The following is a 23,231-nucleotide window of genomic DNA, read 5'->3' as shown; positions in this document are numbered from 1 at the left end:
TGGGGGATTTTACTGTTAGGGGGTAATTGGTCATTTGTTTAAGTAAACAAGCTGTTTAACTTAGGGCAATACCCTGCAAAAGCCCTTTTAAGGGCTATTGGTAGTTTAGTATTAGATTAGGGGATGTTTTTATTTTTGAAGGGATTTATTATAGGAGTATTAGTTTAGGTTTATTTATTTTTATTTTGGATAGCTTTGTTTATTTTTTTCTGTATTTTTTCTGTAATTTTACATTTTTTTATTTTGTGTCATTTTAGCTTTGGGTTTTTTTTTTGTTTTTTTTAAATAGACTGCCCTCTGGGCAGGCTTATCGCCGAGTAATAATAAGAAAAGAATAGTTTTTCTATGTGAAGAACATTGGAATGTAAAATATGCGTACCGTGCATATTTAGTGTAACTGTTTATGTATTTGTTGTGTTTGGTGCTGTTTTTATTTTAGCCCTAAACTTTTACACAAGGGGACCAATTTATTATAGTGCGAGCGGACATGATATGATGTAGCTTATCATGTCCGCCGCACATCGATAAATGCCGACAGCATACACTGTCGGCATTTATCATTATACAAGTAGTTCTTGTGCAATGCCGCCCTCTGCAGATTTGCGGCAAATCGACCACTATCAGGGGGTGTCAATCAACCCGATCGTATTCGATCGGGTTGATTTCTGTCCGATGCCTCAGAGCAGGTGGATAAGTTATGGAGCAGTGGTCTTTAGACCGCTGCTTCATAACTTCTGTTCCCGGCAAGCCTGAAGGCTCGCAAGGAAACAGGGGCATCAAGCTCCATTCAGAGCTTGATAATTTGGCCCCAAGGTCTTCACTTGTGCTAACCCAACACACGTTAAATTTGATTGTGCTCAAGTGAACACATTAACTTGTAATACACACGCAAATGAATTTGCCTGCAATATTCTAATCTAGTCCTAAATGGGGAATCTTAAATTATGTGTAAAAATAGATGTGAAATTCTATATAGGATGATTTTTTTTTGTGTGCAAGTATTTTGCGTTTGGTGTCTTATTAGCTATTTTTTACTATGCTAAGTGAATTTGGCCAAGGATATCAGTCAGCATAAATTAAAAACAAATAATTGAATCATTTCATGGTAAATCATAATTTTTGTTAGATTACAACATATCTAATATTTTATTATTCAATATTCTCTGCATAAATGAAATGTAAGATGGTGCAAGGTGGAAAAATACTTAAAACTGTCTATATTTATTTTTATTAAGCAACTTTAATTGTTTTATATAGGCGTAGATTTCTGAATGCTGAACCATAAAGTATTCATTTGAAATTGTTATGAATTTATGACTCCAATACTGATATTTCTTGTTTGATAGAACAAAATCTATTAGTATTCTTCCGTATGATATTTTTTACCTACATTTCTGGAATTAAAAATAATATTCCAAAAGTGCTTGACCTGCTGATAAAAGTATGATGTGTAAATGAACCTTGAAAAGGCACTGAAAGTAAACTCTGAATGCAATGAGAATAATCTGCTAAAATTACTATAATAGTATAATGGTCTAGCAGCAAAAGGGGTTAAACCTTTTCTTTCCTGGCAATGTCATAAAAATTCTTGAGTTCAGATATACAGGGAAACAAATACAGAGGATACAAAATGTTTTAATGCGGGTATACAGTAACCATAATCTATTATTAAAGGAATATGCTATTCAAAAGTTTAAAATGTACATAAAAAGAATCCGCTAAACACATTAAAGTTACCTTTGCATGAAAAAGTTAAGTAAAAGCTGTTTTCATTTAATGGGACAGTAAACACCCTGTAATTACAAAAAAATGTTTGCATTCCAATAGATTAACATATCAGCAGAGTCTGAATGTTATTAGAATAGAATAACACCTAGGGCTCGATTTATCAATGTCTGGCGGTCATGATCCTCTGAATTTTCTGAATTTAACATTGCACAAGAAGTTTTAGTGAACTGCTTGTGCAATGCACCCCTTGCAGATTTGCGACCAATTAGCCACTAGCAGGGGGTGTCAATCAACCGATTGTACACAGTCGGGAGGATTGATGTCCGTCGCCGCAGAGGCGGTGTATGAGTTAAGGAGCAGCGGTCTTAAAACCGCTGCTTCTCAACTTCTGTTTCTGGCGAGCCTGAAGACTCATGTGGAAACAAATGCATTTGGGCTGATTGACACTTTGATAAATCGGCCCCCATATACACCTGAAGAAACAGTCACTGACGACCGAGAAATGTGTTTTGTTATACTTTTAATAAAGTCTATATATTTTTATAGTAGACATTTTATCACAAATTTTAATTTCACAAATCTTATCACTCTATACAGATTGGTGATATATTACTGTCTAGGCTCTCTCTAGTCGAGCCTTGTTGTCATTTACCCACCAGAGCATTGCACATCACTACCAGAGGCTGCTACCAGAGACCTGCAGATCCAGTGAGGGTGTTCAGCTGATCGAGTGTTTTTGCCGGAGGGAGAGCTAACTGGATGGCTCTTAAAGGGACACTCAGGTCAAATTACATTTTCATGATTCAGATACAGCATGTAATTTTAAACAACTTTCCAATTTACTTCCATTAAAAAAAATGTGCAGTCTTTTATATTTACACTTTTTGAGTCACCAGCTCCTACTGAGCATGTACAAGAATTCACAGACTATACGTATATGCATTTGTGATTGGCTGATTGCTATCACATGGTACAGGGGGATTGGAAATATACATAACTTTGAAATTTGTTAGAAAAAAATCTACTACTCTTTTGAAAGTCAGAGTAAATGCTATTGTATTGTCTTGTTATCTTGCATTTGTTGATTATGCAAATCTACTGTGTTTACTGGTCCTTTAAGGGTCCAGTAGGCATTTGTAGCACTTCTCAAGTGCTTGATACTCTGTGAGTATAATGGTATCTGCATGTGTGTGTTACCTATCACACTGATTGTGCACTATTGTGGTGCCTTCTTCTTTTGCTATCTTTCAAATCGGCCCCCATGTCTGCAGCAATTGTTTTTCAATGGTCAAACTTCACCCATCACTTTGTCAGTCTGGACTAGTGTCTGGAGAAGACAGAGCTTGTCACTGTCATTGTGTTCACAGATTCTCCATTGTTTGCAAACAATAAGATAAAAAACTATAAATTAGGAAGAGATATGTAGCAATTTTTGTGGCTGGACTGTTAGCCGACAAACATTTGGCTGACAGACATTTGGCAGACGGACATTTGGCCGACGGATAATAGTCTGACACACAAGTGGCTGTCAGATAACAGTCCGGCCACAAGATAGGTAGATATATAGATCTGATAGATAGGTTAGATAGATAAATAGATGCAATAGATAGATAGATACATTCAATAGATAAATAGATAGAGTCAATAAATAGATATATAAATAGATAGATTCAATAGATAGATAATTTCACAGATAGAGAATTACAATATGTGCTGGCAGGGACCCATGGTTAGGTTCACAGAGGCGGTTGCGGTGCCCGAGGCTCTGATTAGAACAGAGCACTCCCGAGCGTATTTGCCCTCAGCCGAACTCGGAACATGCTTCGGCATTCTGTCCGTCAGACAGAATGCTGTCCTCCAAATGTCCGTCTGCATTTTGTCAGAGCACCAGGTGACAGAGCACCAACAATTTTAGGATTCTGAAGACTGGGTTCATTCTGTTTTCAGGACTGGAACATCCACAACTTTCAGAATAAAAATATATTAGAAACTTGTTTTATTATGCATAATTAAGCATTTTATCTTACACAATCAAAGTTTTTACTGCCCCTTTAATGTGAAACGAACAGCAAGTATTTGATTATGTAAAGTTCATTGGCGATAGGGGCAACTCACTCAGAAAATAAACCATTTTATTCAGCATGGGAACAGCTATTTTTCAATAAACAGAGGTCTGTAATACAGTTTAAAACATTCTATTTTACTGAGAAATGTTTTAGGCATATTGTCTCTTTAATCATTCAGTCAACTAAAAGTATCTGTTTCAATGAATGTTGAGTCATCTCATACAGAGTCACAGAAAAGAAATGTAATTTTTGGCAGAGATATATTCTATTCATTGTATGATTTATTGCTTAATAACCATAAAACTCTTTCCACTATTTCTACAGCTTGGTGAATTATGTGTGTATGCGTTATACATTTTGGTTTTGATAAAAAAAAAAGACTATGAAATATGATGCAAATACATTTGCAGATATTTCCATAACCTACAATTTTATGTTTGTTCGTGACTGAGGTACTCTAGGACGTGTTTTGTTTGTAAAGATAAATTCTGAGAAACGCGGCTTGGTTTCCCAGTGTGATACTAACACTTAATATGGTAACATGCTTATTTTCAGATGGAATTGCAGTCATCAACTCAAACAGCACAAATAAAAATCACGGCAGCTGCACAAGTGCCAACAAACAACTGAGTTACAATACAGTATTAGCTATTTTAAGTTTTCAAACAAAGAGTTGTTTTGTAACATTCTTTCCCATTTTCAAGCTGAGGTTGTTATGTTAATCTAAGATTTCTAATACAGGTATTGATGCTTCCCAGGAAATGTAAAGCAGAGTATAATAGTGTATGTTTAATTTCCACATATCAAGTAAGAAAGTCTCTTAGCTTGTTGGAAATGTCAAATTCAGCCAAAAATCAAGGTGGGAGTTGCATTTAATTAAGATCATGAAAACTAAGACGCTGTAGGATGTGTAGTTTTTAAATAGATGTTTACTGAGTTTAATGAAACCAGCAAATCAAATGGTCGAGCTTAAATACAACTTGTACATAAAACTCAAAATCTAACTGAAAACACTTGCTGTAATTCAAAGAGATTTGTAACCCCATTTTATGAAAGTTTTTTTCTGTGAAATCAGTTCCATTATGATCAACGGACTTGCATCTATCTTGCAACTGGTAACTTCTAGCCTTCAAAACAATTCTAATCAAACAAATTAAAGCAAAGAAGAAACCTTTATAAAACAGTCTACGCTAAAGTATACACAAAAGAAAATGTAAAGGAAGTTCAAGAGAAATTAAATGAAAGTAAAATGAAACAATCTTATAAGTTTTCAAATAGCGAGACTATGAGATGATATACTTCACAATGTCAATCGAGTCTATAAGACTGATAATCAAAAATTTACCGGCATGGAGAGAAATCGCACAAAATTTTTGGGGGCTTTCAGTTGCTTCAATCTGTGTCTCCCAAAGATCTGAGATCACCAATGCGGTAAATGCCTTGACACTGCACCCACTGTGGATACACGCTTCATTCAGAGATAAACTCACTGCACTGGTCAAGAATAAACCACAGTGCAAGCCCTGCAACCTTTCACCCACCGTGCTTCTCGAATCTCTACGTCACTGCACCACCATCAGTGGGGTACCTGGAGAAATTGTGGAAGCAGCTGCAACCACACAGATAGGAATCTGTACCTTCAATTTCAAAAAGACTTTTCATGTGTTTAGAAGACTGACACATACAATTGCCCATTCCCACTTCTTACACGTACAGGAAAGCTCTATTCATGTAACTCCTTTTTTCACTCTGCAAGCAAAATACTTATTTGCATGTGTGACATTAACCAATTGTCATTCCAATACATTCTCAACACTTGGTGGTCAATTTATCAAAGCGTCAATAGGCTCGCCAGACATCGCTGACGCAGATCTGAATACGATACCCTTATTTATAAAAAAAAAGCCGTCAAAAACACCCGCGTCAAGTACGGTGTGAAGAGTATCGGACTGTTGTTAACTAACAGTCATCAATGTCACAGTTATTCGGGTTTTTCCCAACTTTATTTATACCATTTCATTATTGTCCATGAATAAGGACATTTCTCTAAAGCTAATCTTTAATTTTTCAACTGTTAATGTCCAATAAATAGCTACATTTATACCTCAACAAACACTATCTCATAGAAAGTTATTTTTATATTTATTTGGTATACAACAAAATCTGTTACATGATACTTTCATATAATTTAATGTGTATTTTTATTTCTAGAAGCTGTGATATACTTTTATCTCATTTTATTTTATAAATGATTATTAATGCTAGAATTTGTACATATATCTTTGCCCATAATTGTATGTGTATATGTGTGTGTGTGTGTGTGTGTGTTTTATGTCAGAAATCTTTTGCAAATGTCCCTAAATTCCTTTTTTGTTCTAAACAATGTTGTTTTTCATATCTCTGTGTTTATTTATACCACTATATGTATATAGTGTAAATTTATTATTATTCTGAGCAGGAATGATTTAAAATATAACATGTAATCAGGGTATCATATGTATCTATTTGGAATCAATGGATATTTTAAGAGCTGGGCCAGTTTTCTCTCTGTACCTGTGTAACCCCTCCTGACAGGGATGGTGCTCCCACTAGGCAATCTAGGCAGCTGCCTAGAGCGCACTGCTGGCTAGGGCACAGCCGGCTCCAACCTGTGGTGACGAAAAGTGAACACCTTAGACTAGCAAACCCCTAGTCACCAGGTCTCCTGTACTGAACAGTGTGCAAAAACACAAGCTCCATATTGACCCCTCAGAGTACCGGTGGGAGGAGCAGGGGCCTCCAACATCTGTGATGCTGGCCTGGCTGCCTGGGAGGAAGTGAAAAGGGTGACATAGTGACCTCCCACAAACCCATCACTTCCTCTTAGCGTCCTATGTAGTGCGCGCACATGAAGGATGGAAGAGGACGAGGGAGGCAGCCACTTCCAGCGTGACTGACTAGGTACCGTACAAACCGCTATTTTTCTTTAATTTGCCGCCCTCCTCCTCACATGCAGCACCTACATGATCCGCATATTCTCCAGCAGTGCCATGGGTATCAAGTTATAAGCTGGCTGTACAGGAGAAAAATGGCAGGGGACTGATAGGTTGGGGAGCAAGGAAGTGTGACAAGGACTCATATTCTGTCAGTTACGGGAGGAGACTGACAAAGATTAACAGGCTGGAGGTGCAGTTGAAGAGGGAAAACCACAGCTGATACATCTATTTAGTAGATATGCGGTAGGGGCTTTCTGACTTTGTCAGACTATAGACCACCGTAAGAGAAGCAATTGTGCTGAGTCTACTTCCCACATACACATAAAATACACAGCATTTTTATGATATCACACATAGCAGGTTTACATTGTGTTTTTTCTTAAAGATTTATTTTCTATGTTTCAGAATAAAGTTTGCAAACTTTCAGCTTCCCATAAAAAAAATGCTGCCTAATTGTATATTCTATCATATACATGAAAATGTACATAATCAAAATTTTATCTAGCCTTTTTGGAAAGCCACAAATGGACTTTTTTTATTGAGCTGATTTTGCACTGGCATGTTCCCAAGTGAAAGTAAAAGGATAAAGTTCTAATATTCATAACGATATGTAAATACCCTTTTGCAAACTCTTTTACAACATAAAACCAGCTACTTCTCAGATTTTTTTATTTTAAATCTATTTATTCTATCTAATCTATCTGTCTATCTACCTATCTGTAATCATTGTTATTATGATTAATAATAATAATAATAATATGCACTAGAGCTTCCCTTTAATCCCTTTTTTCTATGTCACTAAAAGCCAAGGAGTGAAGAACTGTGTTTTGTGAGTTACCGTCAGTTACTTACCTGCATTAGGGTGGCCAGCAGGTCATGTAATGACACTTAGGTGTATTGTAGTAACCAGTAGCAAATGTATGTAATATTATTTTTTTTTTGGTAGGGGGGAGAGGGGCGCAAGTAGCTGGTCTTGCCTAGGGTGCAAAACAGTCTAGCACCAGCTAGAGTGTGGGTTGTTTAGGAGTTTGCGTCATAATTGGTGCGAAAAGTGTTGAGTCAAAATTGGTTTGAAGTGAAGAGTGGGACTTGTATTACATGGCTTAAACATCGTGCACATAGATTTTTCACAAAAAATAAAAAGGAATTTAGCTATATTATGTTGTGTATTTATTTCATTTTTATCTCTATATCTATTAGTGCGACAAGTTCGGGGCAAAACTTTTCAACAAATTTGGAGAAATAATATTGTCCCCTTACTTTGTAATGAGAGACAAATTTGCAGCATAATCCATAAGTAGTAATGTATTTTTCATTTTTATCCCTATATCTACTAGTGCACCAGGAGTATTACTATTGTTTGATTTAGAAAGGGTATACAATTTTAATAGAGTTTCTAATTTTTGTTATGTAATATACTTCATTCTCTTGCAGCATCGAACATAAGCATTCTGTGTTTTCAGACTCCCATTGAGTTCTATGGCATTCGCTTCCTCAAGGGTGGCAGATTGAAAACTAGGTACGCTGCGTCAGAATACACGTGAGCGTACCTGTTAAATGTTTGATAAATTGGGAAAAGTGTCAAATAGAGTCAAATATGAATTTGAAACATCTATAATGACACAAGCATCAATCTGCGTTGGATTGAGATTGTGGGATCGTATTTTACGTCACAAATTTAAACATTTGCAGGTCTTAAAGCTTTGATAACTATGAAGGATCAATCTCACGACAAATACAGCGCGGAATTCAAGCGTATTTTCAGTTGACGCTTTGATAAATTGACCACATAGCAACTACATGAATGCCCTAGGTTTCTTGACATAATGGGCATACCTTTGTAGTCACTTGAGGACACCAACATATACAAATGGCATGTTTTTATTTTTCATTTTTAATATTTGATTGTAGGTCACACTTGCACTGTCATAACTAACAATAACAGTACTGGCATTATTTAAATCATGTTTTTAATGGGGATCGCAACTTTCACAGGTAACTATTGTCATCTGTTTCCATCTGCACCACTGCTAACCCATATGAATGTATCTTTTATGTTGTCAGGATGGGCAGACTGTGCACTGTTTTTCTATCACTATATGGTCACTTTGCAACTTTGGCATTTATTTTTTTTAAATTGTTTTTAAAACTAGTGTTTGTTAAAGCACTCTTTCCATTTTGGCGTGAACTGAAAACAAAATGATGACTGCGAGTTTCTATGCTAAAGACTTATAATATTGCCACCCAATATTGGAGAGGGGTAACAGATTAAATGATCTAGGACAATTATAAATTAAGTGGATCTATATTTTAGATACCCTAGTCCCTAACGGCTTGAACAAAGACTTAGAATTACACCATTTTTTATATTTATTGCTTTTCCCCTTTCTATATGTCATTCTGTATAAGTCTGTATATCACCTGTTAGGGATTTCCAGTTGGTACGTTTACTGTTTGCTCCCGACCCATTTGCCTTTAAGCCTTTAAGCCTTTATGTGTTGAGCATAGGTTTAAGATTAGGACATAGTAGTGAGGTATAGCCGCATAAATAGATGCCTATTTCTAACTACATACATTCATATTATTGTATTATTGCAGAAGAACTGGGAGTCATAATATGTTTCTAAACTGTAAAGTTTTCAGTCGGAAAGATATACACTAGTGTATGTCCATCTACAATCATACACATACCTACCATTGCAATGCAGTAGTGAAATAAAAATATGTATTAGTACTTGTTTATTTTTGAAGTTCAGTATGATGAAGAACAATATGATGTTTTTTACGAAGTATTTTCCTGTTATACTTACTCACTATACATTAAGTCAGATATTCATATCACATAAAGGAAAGATGTTTTCCAAAAATGTCTGCCCTTTATCAAAATGGAGTCTGTGTATATTAATAAGGACATATTGAGGTTTTGCCATTTTCAAAAATGGAGGACAGAACAGTCGAATCTCGACAAATGACACAATTACTATTGGCCAATAGAAGTATCATCCAACACACATAAACATCAGAGGAGAGGACGCACATCATCTCACTTCCTTGAAAATGCCGTACGCTTACGGCGAAACGTACGTCAGAATGTAGCATAGCTATTCGGCACGCCATCCGCCTCCATCCGAGAAGGCTTTTGTGATTTCACTGCCACTTTGAATCTCATGTGGACAGATACCCGAGTGACTTCATGTAAGAGGGTATATTTGTGGCTTTTTACCCTTTTTATATGATTTTAAAATAAATGTTATTTATCCAAGCAGTGGCCTGCGATTGGTGTTATACTGGGTACCTGGCAGTATAAAACCAGGTGTGCGTCTACTCCAGAGCCTGGATGGCTCTGAAAAGTGTGATTAACCCCTTGGTGGGATCACCCGTGTAAAATCATCACCTGTTTAAAATTCATTACACTATATTTTCTTGTTTTTGTTTTATTTGAGGCAAGGAACCACTTGAATCACAAATTGAAGAAAGTCCTACAGATCGCATATATCCTTATATTTGTATTTATTATTTTTCCCCTTTCACCTTTTATTTCATCATTACTATTGCTAAGTGATTTTTGTACTTATTTGTTTATACTTATATTAATGTCTTTTACTGGATTTTATTATTCTTTAAACTGTCAATCATGATGCCGATGTCTCACTACATTGTATCTTCCTAAGAGACCCTTAAATGAAATTGTGCCTTTGTGACTGTGTTTTTATGGGGGGGGGGGACCTCGTCCGTTTCAAAGTGCCTGCACCTACATTATAGAACATTGTAAACTGGAATAAGCATTTGTGAATGTGATGTAGACCTAGCACTTTGAGAGGCACTATTATTAATTATTTTGAAATTTGCAGGCATGGAGATGTGCCCCCCTATTAAAAGTTAGTCACAAAGGTTTAATGTCGTTTAAGGGTCTCTTATGCATATACAATGTGGAAAGTCAGTGGGGTCATGATTTACAGTTGAAAACATTTTCAAATCCAGTAAGAGAAGATACTTACTCACTATACATTAAGTCAGATATTCATATCACATAAAGGAAAGATGTTTTCCAAAAATGTCTGCCCTTTATCAAAATGGAGTCTGTGTATATTAATAAGGACATATTGAGGTTTTGCCATTTTCAAAAATGGAGGACAGAACAGTCGAATCTCGACAAATGACACAATTACTATTGGCCAATAGAAGTATCATCCAACACACATAAACATCAGAGGAGAGGACGCACATCATCTCACTTCCTTGAAAATGCCGTACGCTTACGGCGAAACGTACGTCAGAATGTAGCATAGCTATTCGGCACGCCATCCGCCTCCATCCGAGAAGGCTTTTGTGATTTCACTGCCACTTTGAATCTCATGTGGACAGATACCCGAGTGACTTCATGTAAGAGGGTATATTTGTGGCTTTTTACCCTTTTTATATGGTTTTAAAATAAATGTTATTTATCCAAGCAGTGGCCTGCGATTGGTGTTATACTGGGTACCTGGCAGTATAAAACCAGGTGTGCGTCTACTCCAGAGCCTGGATGGCTCTGAAAAGTGTGATTAACCCCTTGGTGGGATCACCCGTGTAAAATCATCACCTGTTTAAAATTCATTACACTATATTTTCTTGTTTTTGTTTTATTTGAGGCAAGGAACCACTTGAATCACAAATTGAAGAAAGTCCTACAGATCACATATATCCTTATATTTGTATTTATTATTTTTCCCCTTTCACCTTTTATTTCATCATTACTATTGCTAAGTGATTTTTGTACTTATTTGTTTATACTTATATTAATGTCTTTTACTGGATTTTATTATTCTTTAAACTGTCAATCATGATGCTGATGTCTCACTACATTGTATCTTCCTAAGAGACCCTTAAATGAAATTGTGCCTTTGTGACTGTGTTTTTATGGGGGGGGGACCTCGTCCGTTTCAAAGTGCCTGCACCTACATTATAGAACATTGTAAACTGGAATAAGCATTTGTGAATGTGATGTAGACCTAGCACTTTGAGAGGCACTATTATTAATTATTTTGAAATTTGCAGGCATGGAGATGTGCCCCCCTATTAAAAGTTAGTCACAAAGGTTTAATGTCGTTTAAGGGTCTCTTATGCATATACAATGTGGAAAGTCAGTGGGGTCATGATTTACAGTTGAAAACATTTTCAAATCCAGTAAGAGAAGATAAGTATTTTGCATGGAAACTTGTAGTCAATATTTTGTTTTCAGTTCACACCAAAATGGAAGAGGTGCTTTAATAGGGTGACCATATTGCTGCTTTAAAAAGGGAGACATATGAAAAATACAAATGTCAAGACTGTTTTCAGGGCTGTTTAAAGAAATGTATTGTATAAGAACCCTGACATATGTATTTTTCATATGTGTCCCTTTTTAAAGCGGCAATATGGTCACCATATGCTTTAACATACACTAGTTGTAAATAATGTTTAAAAAAATATTTGCCAGAGTTGAAAAGCAACCATATAGCGATAGACAAAAGTTTGCATTCTGCTCATCCTGACATCCTAAAATATACATTCAGATGGGTTACCAGTGGTGCAAATGGAAACTGATTATAATAGTTAACTATTGCCTAGATTTAGAGTTCTATGGTAGCCGTCAAAACCAGCGTTAAGGGGTCCTAACGCTGCTTTTGGCCGCCCGCTGGTATTTAGAGTCAGGCAGGAAAGGGTCTAACGCTCACTTTCAAGCCGCGACTTTTCCATACCGCAGATCCCCTTACGCTAATTGCGTATCCTATCTTTTCAATGGGATCTTCCTAACACCGGTATTTAGAGTCTTGGCTGAAGTGAGCGTTAGAACTCTAACGACAAGACTCCAGCCGCAGAAAAAAGTCAGGAGTTAAGAGCTTTCTGGGCTAACGCCAGTTCATACAGCTCTTAACTACTGTGCTCTAAAGTACACTAACACCCATAAACTACCTATGCACCCCTAAATCGAGGTCCCCCCACATCGCCGCCACTCTAATAAAATGTTTTAACCCCTAATCTGCCGACCACACACCGCCGCAACCTACATTATCCCTATGTACCCCTAATCTGCTGCCCCTAACATCACCGACACCTACATAATATTTATTAACCCCTAATATGCCCCCCCCCCCCAACATCGCCGCTACCTACCTACACTTATTAACCCCTAATCTGCCGACCGGACCTCACCGCTACTATAATAAATGTATTAACCCCTAAAGCTAAGTCTAACCCTAACACCCCCCTAAGTTAAATATAATTTAAATCTAACTATATAAATTATTTCTTATTAAATAAATTAATCCTATTTAAAGCTAAATACTTACCTGTAAAATAAACCCTAATATAGCTACAATATAACAAATAATTATATTGTAGCTATTTTAGGATTTATATTTATTTTACAGGCAACTTTGTATTTATTTAAACTAGGTACAATAGCTATTGAATAGTTATTTACTATTTAATAGCTACCTAGTTAAAATAATTACAAAATTACCTGTAAAATAAATCATAACCTAATTTACAATTAAACCTAACACTACACTATCAATAAATTAATTAACTAAACTACCTACAATTACCTACAATTAAATCAACTAAACTAAATTACAAAAAAAAAAACCACTAAATTACAAAAAATAAAAAAAGATTACAATAATTTTAAACTAATTACACCTACTCTAAGCCCCCTAAAAAAATAACAATGCCCCCCAAAATAAAAAAATGCCCTACCCTATTCTAAAATAAAAAGTTAACAGCTCTATTACTTTACCAGCCCTTAAATGGGCTTTTTTTCGGGGCATGCCCCAAAGAAATCAGCTCTTTTGCCTGCAAAAAAAAGCATACAATACCCCCCAACATTACAACCCACCACCCACATACCCCTAATCTAACCCACCCAAACCCCCCTTAAAAAAACCTAACACTAAGCCCCTGAAGATCCCCCTACCTTGTCTTCACCCAGCCGGGTATCACCAATCCGTCTAGAAGAGGGTGCGAAGTCTTCATCCTATCCGGCAAGAAGAGGTCCTCTAGAGGGTCCGAAGTCTTCATCCTATCCGGCAAGAAGAGGTCCTCCAGAGGGTCCAAAGTCTTCATCCAGACGGCATCTTCTATCTTCTTCCATCCGGAGCGGAGTGGGTCCATCTTGAAGCAGCCGACGCTGAGTCATACTTCCTCACCGACGGACTAACGACAAATGAAGGTTCCTTTAAATGACGTCATCCAAGATGGCGTCCCTCGAATTCCGATTGGCTGATAGGATTCTATCAGCCAATCGGAATTAAGGTAGGAAAAATCTGATTGGCTGTTTGAATCAGCCAATCAGATTCAAGTTTAATCAGATTGGCTGATTGGATCAGCCAATCAGATTGAGCTTGCATTCTATTGGCTGTTCAGATTTTAGAATAGGGTAGGGCATTTTTTTATTTTGGGGTGCTTTGTTATTTTTTTAGGGGGCTTAGAGTAGGTGTAATTAGTTTAAAATTCTTGTAATCTTTTTTTATTTATTGTAATTTAGTGTTTGTTTTTTTTTGTAATTTAGTTTAGTTGATTTAATTTTAGGTAATTGTAGGTAGTTTAGTTAATAGTGTTAGGTTTAATTGTAACTTAGGTTAGGATTTATTTTACAGGTAATTTTGTCATTATTTTAACTAGGTAGCTATTAAATAGTTATTAACTATTTAATAGCTACTGTACCTAGTTAAAATAAATACAAAGTTGCCTGTAAAATAAATATAAATCCTAAAATAGCTAGGTTAGGGTTAGACTTAGCTTTAGGGGTTAATACATTTATTATAGTAGCGGTGAGGTCCGGTCGGCAGATTAGGGGTTAATAAGTGTAGGTAAGGTAGCAGCGACGTTGGGGGGGCAGATTAGGGGTTAATAAATATTATGTAGGTGTCGGCGACATTGGGGTCAGCAGATTAGGGGTTCATAGGGATAATGTAGGTTGCGGCGGTGTCCAGAGCGGAAGATTAGGGGTTAATAATAAAATGCAGGGGTCAGCGATAGTGGGGGCAGCAGATTAGAGGTTAATAAGTGTAAGGTTAGGGGTGTTTAGACTCAGGGTTCATGTTAGTGTGTTAGGTGCAGACTTAGAAAGTGTTTCCCCATAGGAAACAATGGGGCTGCGTTAGGAGCTGAACGCTGCTTTTTTGCAGGTGTTAGGTTTTTTTTCAGCTCAAACTGCCCCATTGTTTCCTATGGGGAAATCGTGCACGAGCACGTTTTTCAAGCTGGCCGCTACTGTAAGCAACGCTGGTATTGAGAGTTGAAGTGGCGGTAAATATGCCTGTACGCTCCCTTTTTGGAGCCTAACGCAGCCCTTCCGAGAACTCTAAATACCAGCGTTATTTAAAAGGTGTGGGGTGGAAAAAACATGCTTAGCTAACGCACCCCTTTGGCCGCAAAACTCTAAATCTAGGTGTATGAAAGCTGCAATGAAGCAATACCCTTTAAAAACATAATTTTAATAATGCCAGAACTGTTAATCATGATCACTACAGTGCAAGTGTGACTAACAATAAAATATGAAAAATATAAATAAAAGTACTTTCTTTCTAGACGTTGGTGTCCTAAAGTGCCTTTTTTTTTTTAAAAAAAGATCTCATTAGCTGTTCAGGATATCACAGTCAACACACACACATATTTATATGTACCTATATACCAGTGCACATTTGCTTGCGCTCGTATTACTGAGTGGAGGGCAAATATTGCGTTCGCAAAAACTCATAATCTAGGCCCAAATGTCTTCTGTGGCAATTTGAGAGTGTTTTACACATGTGCAAGGCTTTTTGTAAATATCCGTGAAATACAATTAACGATGTCCAAAATGCTCTTTTGAGGACTTATCAAGTGTCTAGATATATTGAATTCGAAAATGCAAAAGTGGACTTGAGAAGCTGTTGAAAAATTACTCGAAAAAGTATTGTGATCACAGAAAACCTTTTAACCCCATAGGAGAAGTAGGGCTTTTATCAAGGTTCTGAAAACCTGCTTGCGAATATTGTAATAGGCCGAAAACATACTACTGTGATCATGCCAAATCGAAAAGTAGACTTTTTGGCCCAGAAAAAAAAACAAAAAAACCCCACTGCTGCTAGAATGTGATTGAGGTCTCAGTCTTTATTGAAACTAAAATGATGGAGCATTATAGTAACAACATAAACCATATAACACCACGATAAATGATAAATAAATATGCGTATCCCTTTCCCCACTTCGCTTTCTCTAATGCATGTGAGCTGTCTGCAGTGTGTCTCATACTATGGTGAGAGTTCATGCTGCAGATATCCCATATCCAACATCTATATGGCCTTACAATCCTTGCAGATGAGTGCTACATTTTTTTGTTATCTTTTCTTTTAAGCTTAATTAATTACTAAGCCATTTTATAGGGATGATTATTTACAAAATAAATTGCACTATCATTATGAAGTAATTTGCTTCTGTCCCACTAATAATGATGTCGCAAACCTAAAAATTTTGGTTTGCGAACTTCGGACTCGAACTTCCGCAACTTTTCGCAAACCGGCGAACCGGGCAAACTGCCATTGACTTCAATAGGCAGGCGAACGTTAAAACCCACAGGGACTCTTTCTGGCCACAATAGTGATGGAAAAGTTGTTTCAAGGGGACTAACACCTGGACTGTGGCATGCCGGAGGGGGATCCATGGCAAAACTCCCACGGAAAATAACATAGTTGATGCAGAGTCTGGTTTTAAGACATAAAGGGCCTAAATCACCTAACATTTCTAAATTGTTTGGAATAACGTGCTTTAAAACATCAGGTATGATGTTGTATCGATCAGGTAGTGTAAGGGTTATTCCCGCTTGACAGTGACAGACCAAACTCCCCGTGTAACGCACCGCAAACAACCGCAAACACTCCATTTGCACAACCACAAGATAGATTTGATAGATAGATAGATACATAGATTACATAGATCAATAGATGCAATATAGATATGATAGATACAAATTACATAGCTCGATAGATGCAATATACATTTGATAGATAAGAATTACATAGATCAATAGATGCAATATACATTTGATAGATACGAATTACATCGATCAATAGATGCAATATACATTTGATGGATACGAATTACATAGATCAATAGATGCAATATACATTTGATAGATACGAATTACATAGATCAATAGATGCAATATACATTTGATAGATACAAATTACATAGATCAAAAGATGCAATATACATTTGATAGATACGAATTACATAGATCAATAGATGCAATATACATTTGATAGATACGAATTACATAGATCAATAGATGCAATATACATTTGATAGATACAAATTACATAGATCAAAAGATGCAATATACATTTGATAGATACGAATTACATAGATCAATAGATGCAATATACATTTGATAGATACGAATTACATAGATCATTAGATGCAATATACATTTGATAGATACGAATTACATAGATCAATAGATGCAATATACATTTGATAGATACGATTTACATAGATCAATAGATGCAATATACATTTGATAGATACGAATTACATAGATCATTAGATGCAATATACATTTGATAGATACGAATTACATAGATCAATAGATGCAATATACATTTGATAGATACGAGAGATACAGAGAATTACAAAGACGTGCGGTCTGGGACACACAGGCCTGATGGAAAATGAAATTAGATTACACTAGCAAACTGATGTAAAAGTTTTTTTTTTTAAATTTACACTAATGTTAAGCAGATATCAGTGGTGGCACAGAGCAATTAATCAAAGTATATGCTGTGGGCCTGACACACAGGCCTGATGGAAAATGAAATTAGATTACACTAGCAAACTGATATAAAAGTTTTTTTTTTTTTTAAATTTACACTAATGTTACACCAGATATGAGTGGTGGCAGTGAGCAAGTAGGCACAGTATATGCTGTGAGCCTCACACACAGGCTGACAGGCAGGCAAATGCAATTAGATAACAAAAAAAACAAAAAAAAAACGACTGAAGTTCTAGCCCTAAAAAGGGCTTTTTGGGTTGCTGTCCTTACAGCAGAGATCAGATGAGTCCTTCAGGACTGTAGTGGACACTGAATACACTAGCCTAGCTATCAATTTCCCTATTAAATCACCAGCAGCAGCACTAAACCTCCTCTCACTAAGAATGCAGGATCGTAATGAATCTAAAATGGCTGCTGCCCAGGAGCTGGGAGGGTCTGGGAGGGAGTGTCTGCTGCTGATTGGCTGAAATGTGTCTGCAGACTGTGAGATACAGGGTCAAAGTTTCCTCAATGATGATGAATAGGGGGCGGATCAAACATCGTATATGTTCGCCCGCCGCGGCGAACACGAACAAGCTAAGATAGCCGGGAACTGTTCTCCGGTGAACTGTTTGCGACATCACTACCCACTAATAGAATGTCACATACACATGAGAGACCCTCTGGTATCGAGATGAGTTTTTTTAATTATTAATGAAAACATATAGGGGCCTATCTATCAAGCTCCGTATGGAGCCTGAGGGCCTGTGTTTCTGGCGAGCCTGCAGGCTCTCTAGAAACACCAGTTATGAAGCAGCAGTCTAAAGACCGCTGCTCCATAACCCTCCATAACCCTCTGACAGGAATCGCCGGAATTCAACCCGATCGAGTACGATCGGGTTGATTGACACCCCCTGCTGGTGGCGTATTGCTCTCCGCATTCAGCGATGTCTGTCGGACCTGATCCGCACTGTCGGATCAGGTCCGACAGACATATGATAAATAGGCCTCATTGTCTTAATTTCAAAATATATTTGAAAGCTATGTGATTTGAATTTTTTTTTAATAGATCATAGCAAAATGTAAGGGAATAGATCACATTTAATTTGTCATGTGGACACTTATGTAGTTCATTGAGATGCAATTTGAAGCACTGTTTAATTTATACCCTTGATAATTTTTGAAGGTTTTAAATACTGGTGTTACCATTCAGTGTTTTCCTTGGCTGTGCACAAATGTGTGTTGCTTTATTCCTTGCAGGTGTTGAAATAGCATTATTTAATGGGAAATATGCTCTGTCTGTAGAGAACAGAACACAATGATTTTATAAAGAAGCTTTAAAGTGGAATTCAGGGAAAGATGATCTGAACCATGATTGTTATATTCATAGATTTTCAATTAAGCTAGTGTGGAAGATCATTTTTTATCTTTGTCAGAATTTACACAGGTTTAATACTGCAGCCAGTTGTATAGCATTAATAATGCATAGCCCTGATTAAAGATTTAATTTAGAATGTTACATTAGTTTATACAACTAGATATAAATATTGTCTCAAAAGCAGAAATTCCTTATCATGGAAAAATACAATTTGTGTTATTATTTATTTATTTATTTTTTGTATGGGATAAGCTGTGCAATTATTATAGCATTTTATTAACACTAATTAGAAGATATATTTCAGTAAATCAATACAACTTGTGTATGCATTCCTCTTCTAACACATAAATGCCAATTCTATCTAAATAAACATCTTCATGCCTAGGGTGTTAGTTGGTTTCACGCACACACATACATATATAAACACACACACATACACATATAAACACACACATACACACACAAACACACATACATACACATATAAATATGCACAAACACACAGTACACAAACACACACATACATATACACTCACAAACACACACACAAGCACACAGACATATAGACACACATAAACACACAGTACACAAACACATACATACACACACAAACACACACACATATACATACACAAGCACACACATTTACAGAAACACACAGTACACAAACACACACACATACACACACATACATATACACACACAAACAAAAACACATATACACAAAAAACACACACGTATATACAGAAACCCACATATTGACACACACAAACACACATGCATACATACACACATATACACACAATACACAAAGACACACACACATATACACACTCTATACAAACATTACACAAACACACATACATATTCGCACACACACACACACTACATGAACACACACATATTGATACACACAAACACACAGTACACAAACATATGCAACACATAAACACTCACATACATATAAACACACATATACACACACTACAGAAAAAGACACACACACATATACACACTGTACACAAACACACACACACACATATACACACCGTACACAAACACACATATTCACACACAGACTACACAAACACACATATTCACACACACAAACACACATACATACACACATATACACACAATACACAAACATACACACATAGACACACACATACACAAACTCTATACAAACACTATACAAACACACATGCATATTCACACACACACTACATGAACACACACATATTGATAGACACAAACACACAGTACACAAACATATGCACATATACACACACAAACACATATAACAAATATGCACACACAAACACACACATACATATAAACACACATATACACACACTACAGAAAAAGACACACACATATACACACTCTACACAAACACACACATATACACACAGTACACAAACACACATATTTACACACAGACTACACAAACACACACATATTGACACAGACAAACATACAGAACACAAACACACACACATATACACACAAACACACACATACATATTAACACACATATATGCAAACTACACAAACACATATAAACACACACACACATATACACACTCTACACAAACACACACACACTACACAAACAAACACATATTCACACACACACACATATATACATATGCTACACAAACACACACACATATTCACACACACACACACGACACAAACACACATATACACACACTACAAACACACATGCATAGACACAATAAAGTAAAGCTAAGTTTTCAATAGAACAGCATGTACACGGTAGGTGACTGTGCTGCTCTCTTACTTTTAAGGGCATGGAAGGAAGAAAATGACACACTGGGCTGCATTTATCAAATCACAGTTAAACAGGGTACCCTAATTGAGAACCTTTCTGCCTGTGATCATGGTAAGCGGGCAGCAGACTTTGTATGCCTGCTTCCTGCATTTAGCTTCACACAAGTGTTTTCTTGTACAGTGCCGCCCCCTACTCAATCACCCTGAGCAAGCGTTTGAACTCCTCTACAGAGCACACTTTTTTCAATGAGGTGACATTTTCACCTCTAAACCAATAGCTGTGCTAGTAATATGGCACTGTTCTGTATGTTAGCAAATGTAATGGTTTAGAGGTGAAATATCACCTCAAAGTGATGTGCCATGAGTGTCCGGAACCGCTGAGTTTAGCATGGAGGCGTAGCACAAAAAGGGTAAGTTTAGCACTGCAAGTCTGATTAATTTTTAGTGATGATAATCTTTAAAACTCTAGGATTTACCATCACTTTACGTTTATGAGGTGACTGAGTTGCTCTATATTATTCCTGAGAGCTTATTTATGTACCTTTTAAACTATGTAAAAATCCTGCAAATTAGCTTCTGCTTTATAGTGTGCAAGCTAAACTAAAGTGCAAGGTACAAATCTCAAAAAGGTGATAACATCACTAATATGTGAAAGTGCACTGCTTCTATAACAGGATGACACAATATATGTGCTACAAGATGTCAGCACATAGGCCCCTATTTATCAAGGTCTGGCGGACCTGATCCGACAGTGCGGATCAGGTCAGTCAGACCTCGCTGAATACGGCGAGCATCAGCATTGCACCAGCAGCTCACAAGAGCTGCTAGTGCAAAGCCACCCCCTGCAGACTCGCGGCCAATCGTCCACCAGCAGGGGGTGTCAATCAACCCGATCGTACTCGATTTCCGGCGATGTCTGTCCCCCTGCTCAGAGCAGCGGACAGGTTATGGAGCAGCGGTCTTTGTGACCGCTGCTTCATAACTGCTGTTTCTGGCGAGCTTGATAAATCTGCCCCAATGTATAAAGATGCAGAGCTTTACCAACTGGCTTCTTTAAAGAGTTAAAATAAAAGAACAGCTTCAAAGAGAGCTGAGGGTGCAGGAGGAAAAAAATATAACGAGTAGTAACTCTTCTATTGTAAATGTACAGAGCAGTGTAATGTCCCTTTAATTTGTGAAGGGTTCATTACTTCCTGTAACAACCCCACAAGGGGGCCGGGGTCTCTACAGGAAGGCAAATGAGCTGCTTTTATATGAAGTGTTGCTAGGAGACATCTGTTCTAGCTGTAGTCAGTATATTGCCCATACTCACTAGAGAATTTTTTCAGCAAAAATCATGTGACAGTAGAACTAAAGTTAGCACCCTTATATAGATGCAGATAGTGGATGTTCATTTTTGGCTAGATTATGAGTGGAGCGCTTTTTATTGCTCCCGCTTTGCGCTAACTGCGCTTGACCGTTTTTTTGCGTGCCTTGGGTACCACGCGTATTAAAAGTTAAAAACAAAAAAGTGTTTGCTCTGGCGCTAACAGTAAGCACACAAAAAGTTGAAGTCATAATATCGCAACCTCCTTAATGTATTGTCTAATAGACTTCAATAGAGCATGAATAGTGGAAGAAAAACCTAACACTGAACAAGTCATTCAAACCTGATTGCATTTTCTGAAGTGCGCTAACCGACATTAAATATTAATATTTCGCATTCCAATGTTTTCGTTTTTACTAAAGGAGCACTTTTTCATACCCCTTTTACCAGTATTGTTCTTTCAGAAATAGCTGAACTGAGATTAATTTACCAATACAGTAGTTTAAATCCGAGAAAGTTCTTTGAAAAAAATAAACAATAAACAAATCAGTGTTAGGTTTGACACTTAGAAGAGTTAAATGAAGAGAAATCTTTATTGGATTATAAAAACAGAATAAAATGGGTCATGTAGTGTCTAGCATTATCTTTGAATTACTTTAGTAATAAAATGAAAATAACGCAAATAATATATGAAGAATGACCTCTGCTGTAAAGGGCCAGGTGTTTTTATAGCTTATTTAAACACAGGGATAGTTTTCAGAACAGTGCAGCTATTAATGTGAACGTAAGGAAAAGGCAATTTTAAAAGCGTTTAAATGAACATGGTATGCTTTTTATTTATATTTATGGGTAGACTTGATGGTCTTTTGGCTTTTATTTACCATCAAATTCTATGTTTCCAAATGTTATATATATTTATTGTGTATTAGAAAATTAAATCTACTGTAACCAACAAGTGATATGGCATATAAAAATAATTGGGGGCATAAAAATGTCTTGAAAAAATTAGGATATTTGATGCTAACATACCCTTAATCACTGATTAACCAATAAAGGACTAGATTATGAGTGGCACGTTAACTGTCGCACACAAGCAATATCACGTTTTTATCTACTTTTTGCATGCAGTGGCTTTTTGCGCCCATATTACGAGGTGAAAGTAAACGCGTTTTCTCGAGCGCAAACAAGATCTACACTTGTTGGGTTAGCACAACTTGAGAGCTAGCGTAAG

General features: G+C 36.7%; 1 protein-coding gene across 1 annotated transcript in view; it reads left to right on the top strand.

Moving 5' to 3' along the window:
* TCERG1L (transcription elongation regulator 1 like) overlaps window positions 1–23,231 on the top strand; it is a 381,274-nt gene that overhangs the window by 190,528 nt on the left and 167,515 nt on the right. The gene's annotated exons all lie outside the window — the stretch shown is intronic.

This window comes from Bombina bombina, chromosome 9, assembly GCF_027579735.1.
Source record: "Bombina bombina isolate aBomBom1 chromosome 9, aBomBom1.pri, whole genome shotgun sequence".
Taxonomy (NCBI): Eukaryota; Metazoa; Chordata; class Amphibia; order Anura; family Bombinatoridae; genus Bombina; species Bombina bombina.
The sequence above is the reverse complement of the archived record's forward strand: the minus strand, read 5'-3'. Positions and strand labels throughout refer to the sequence as shown.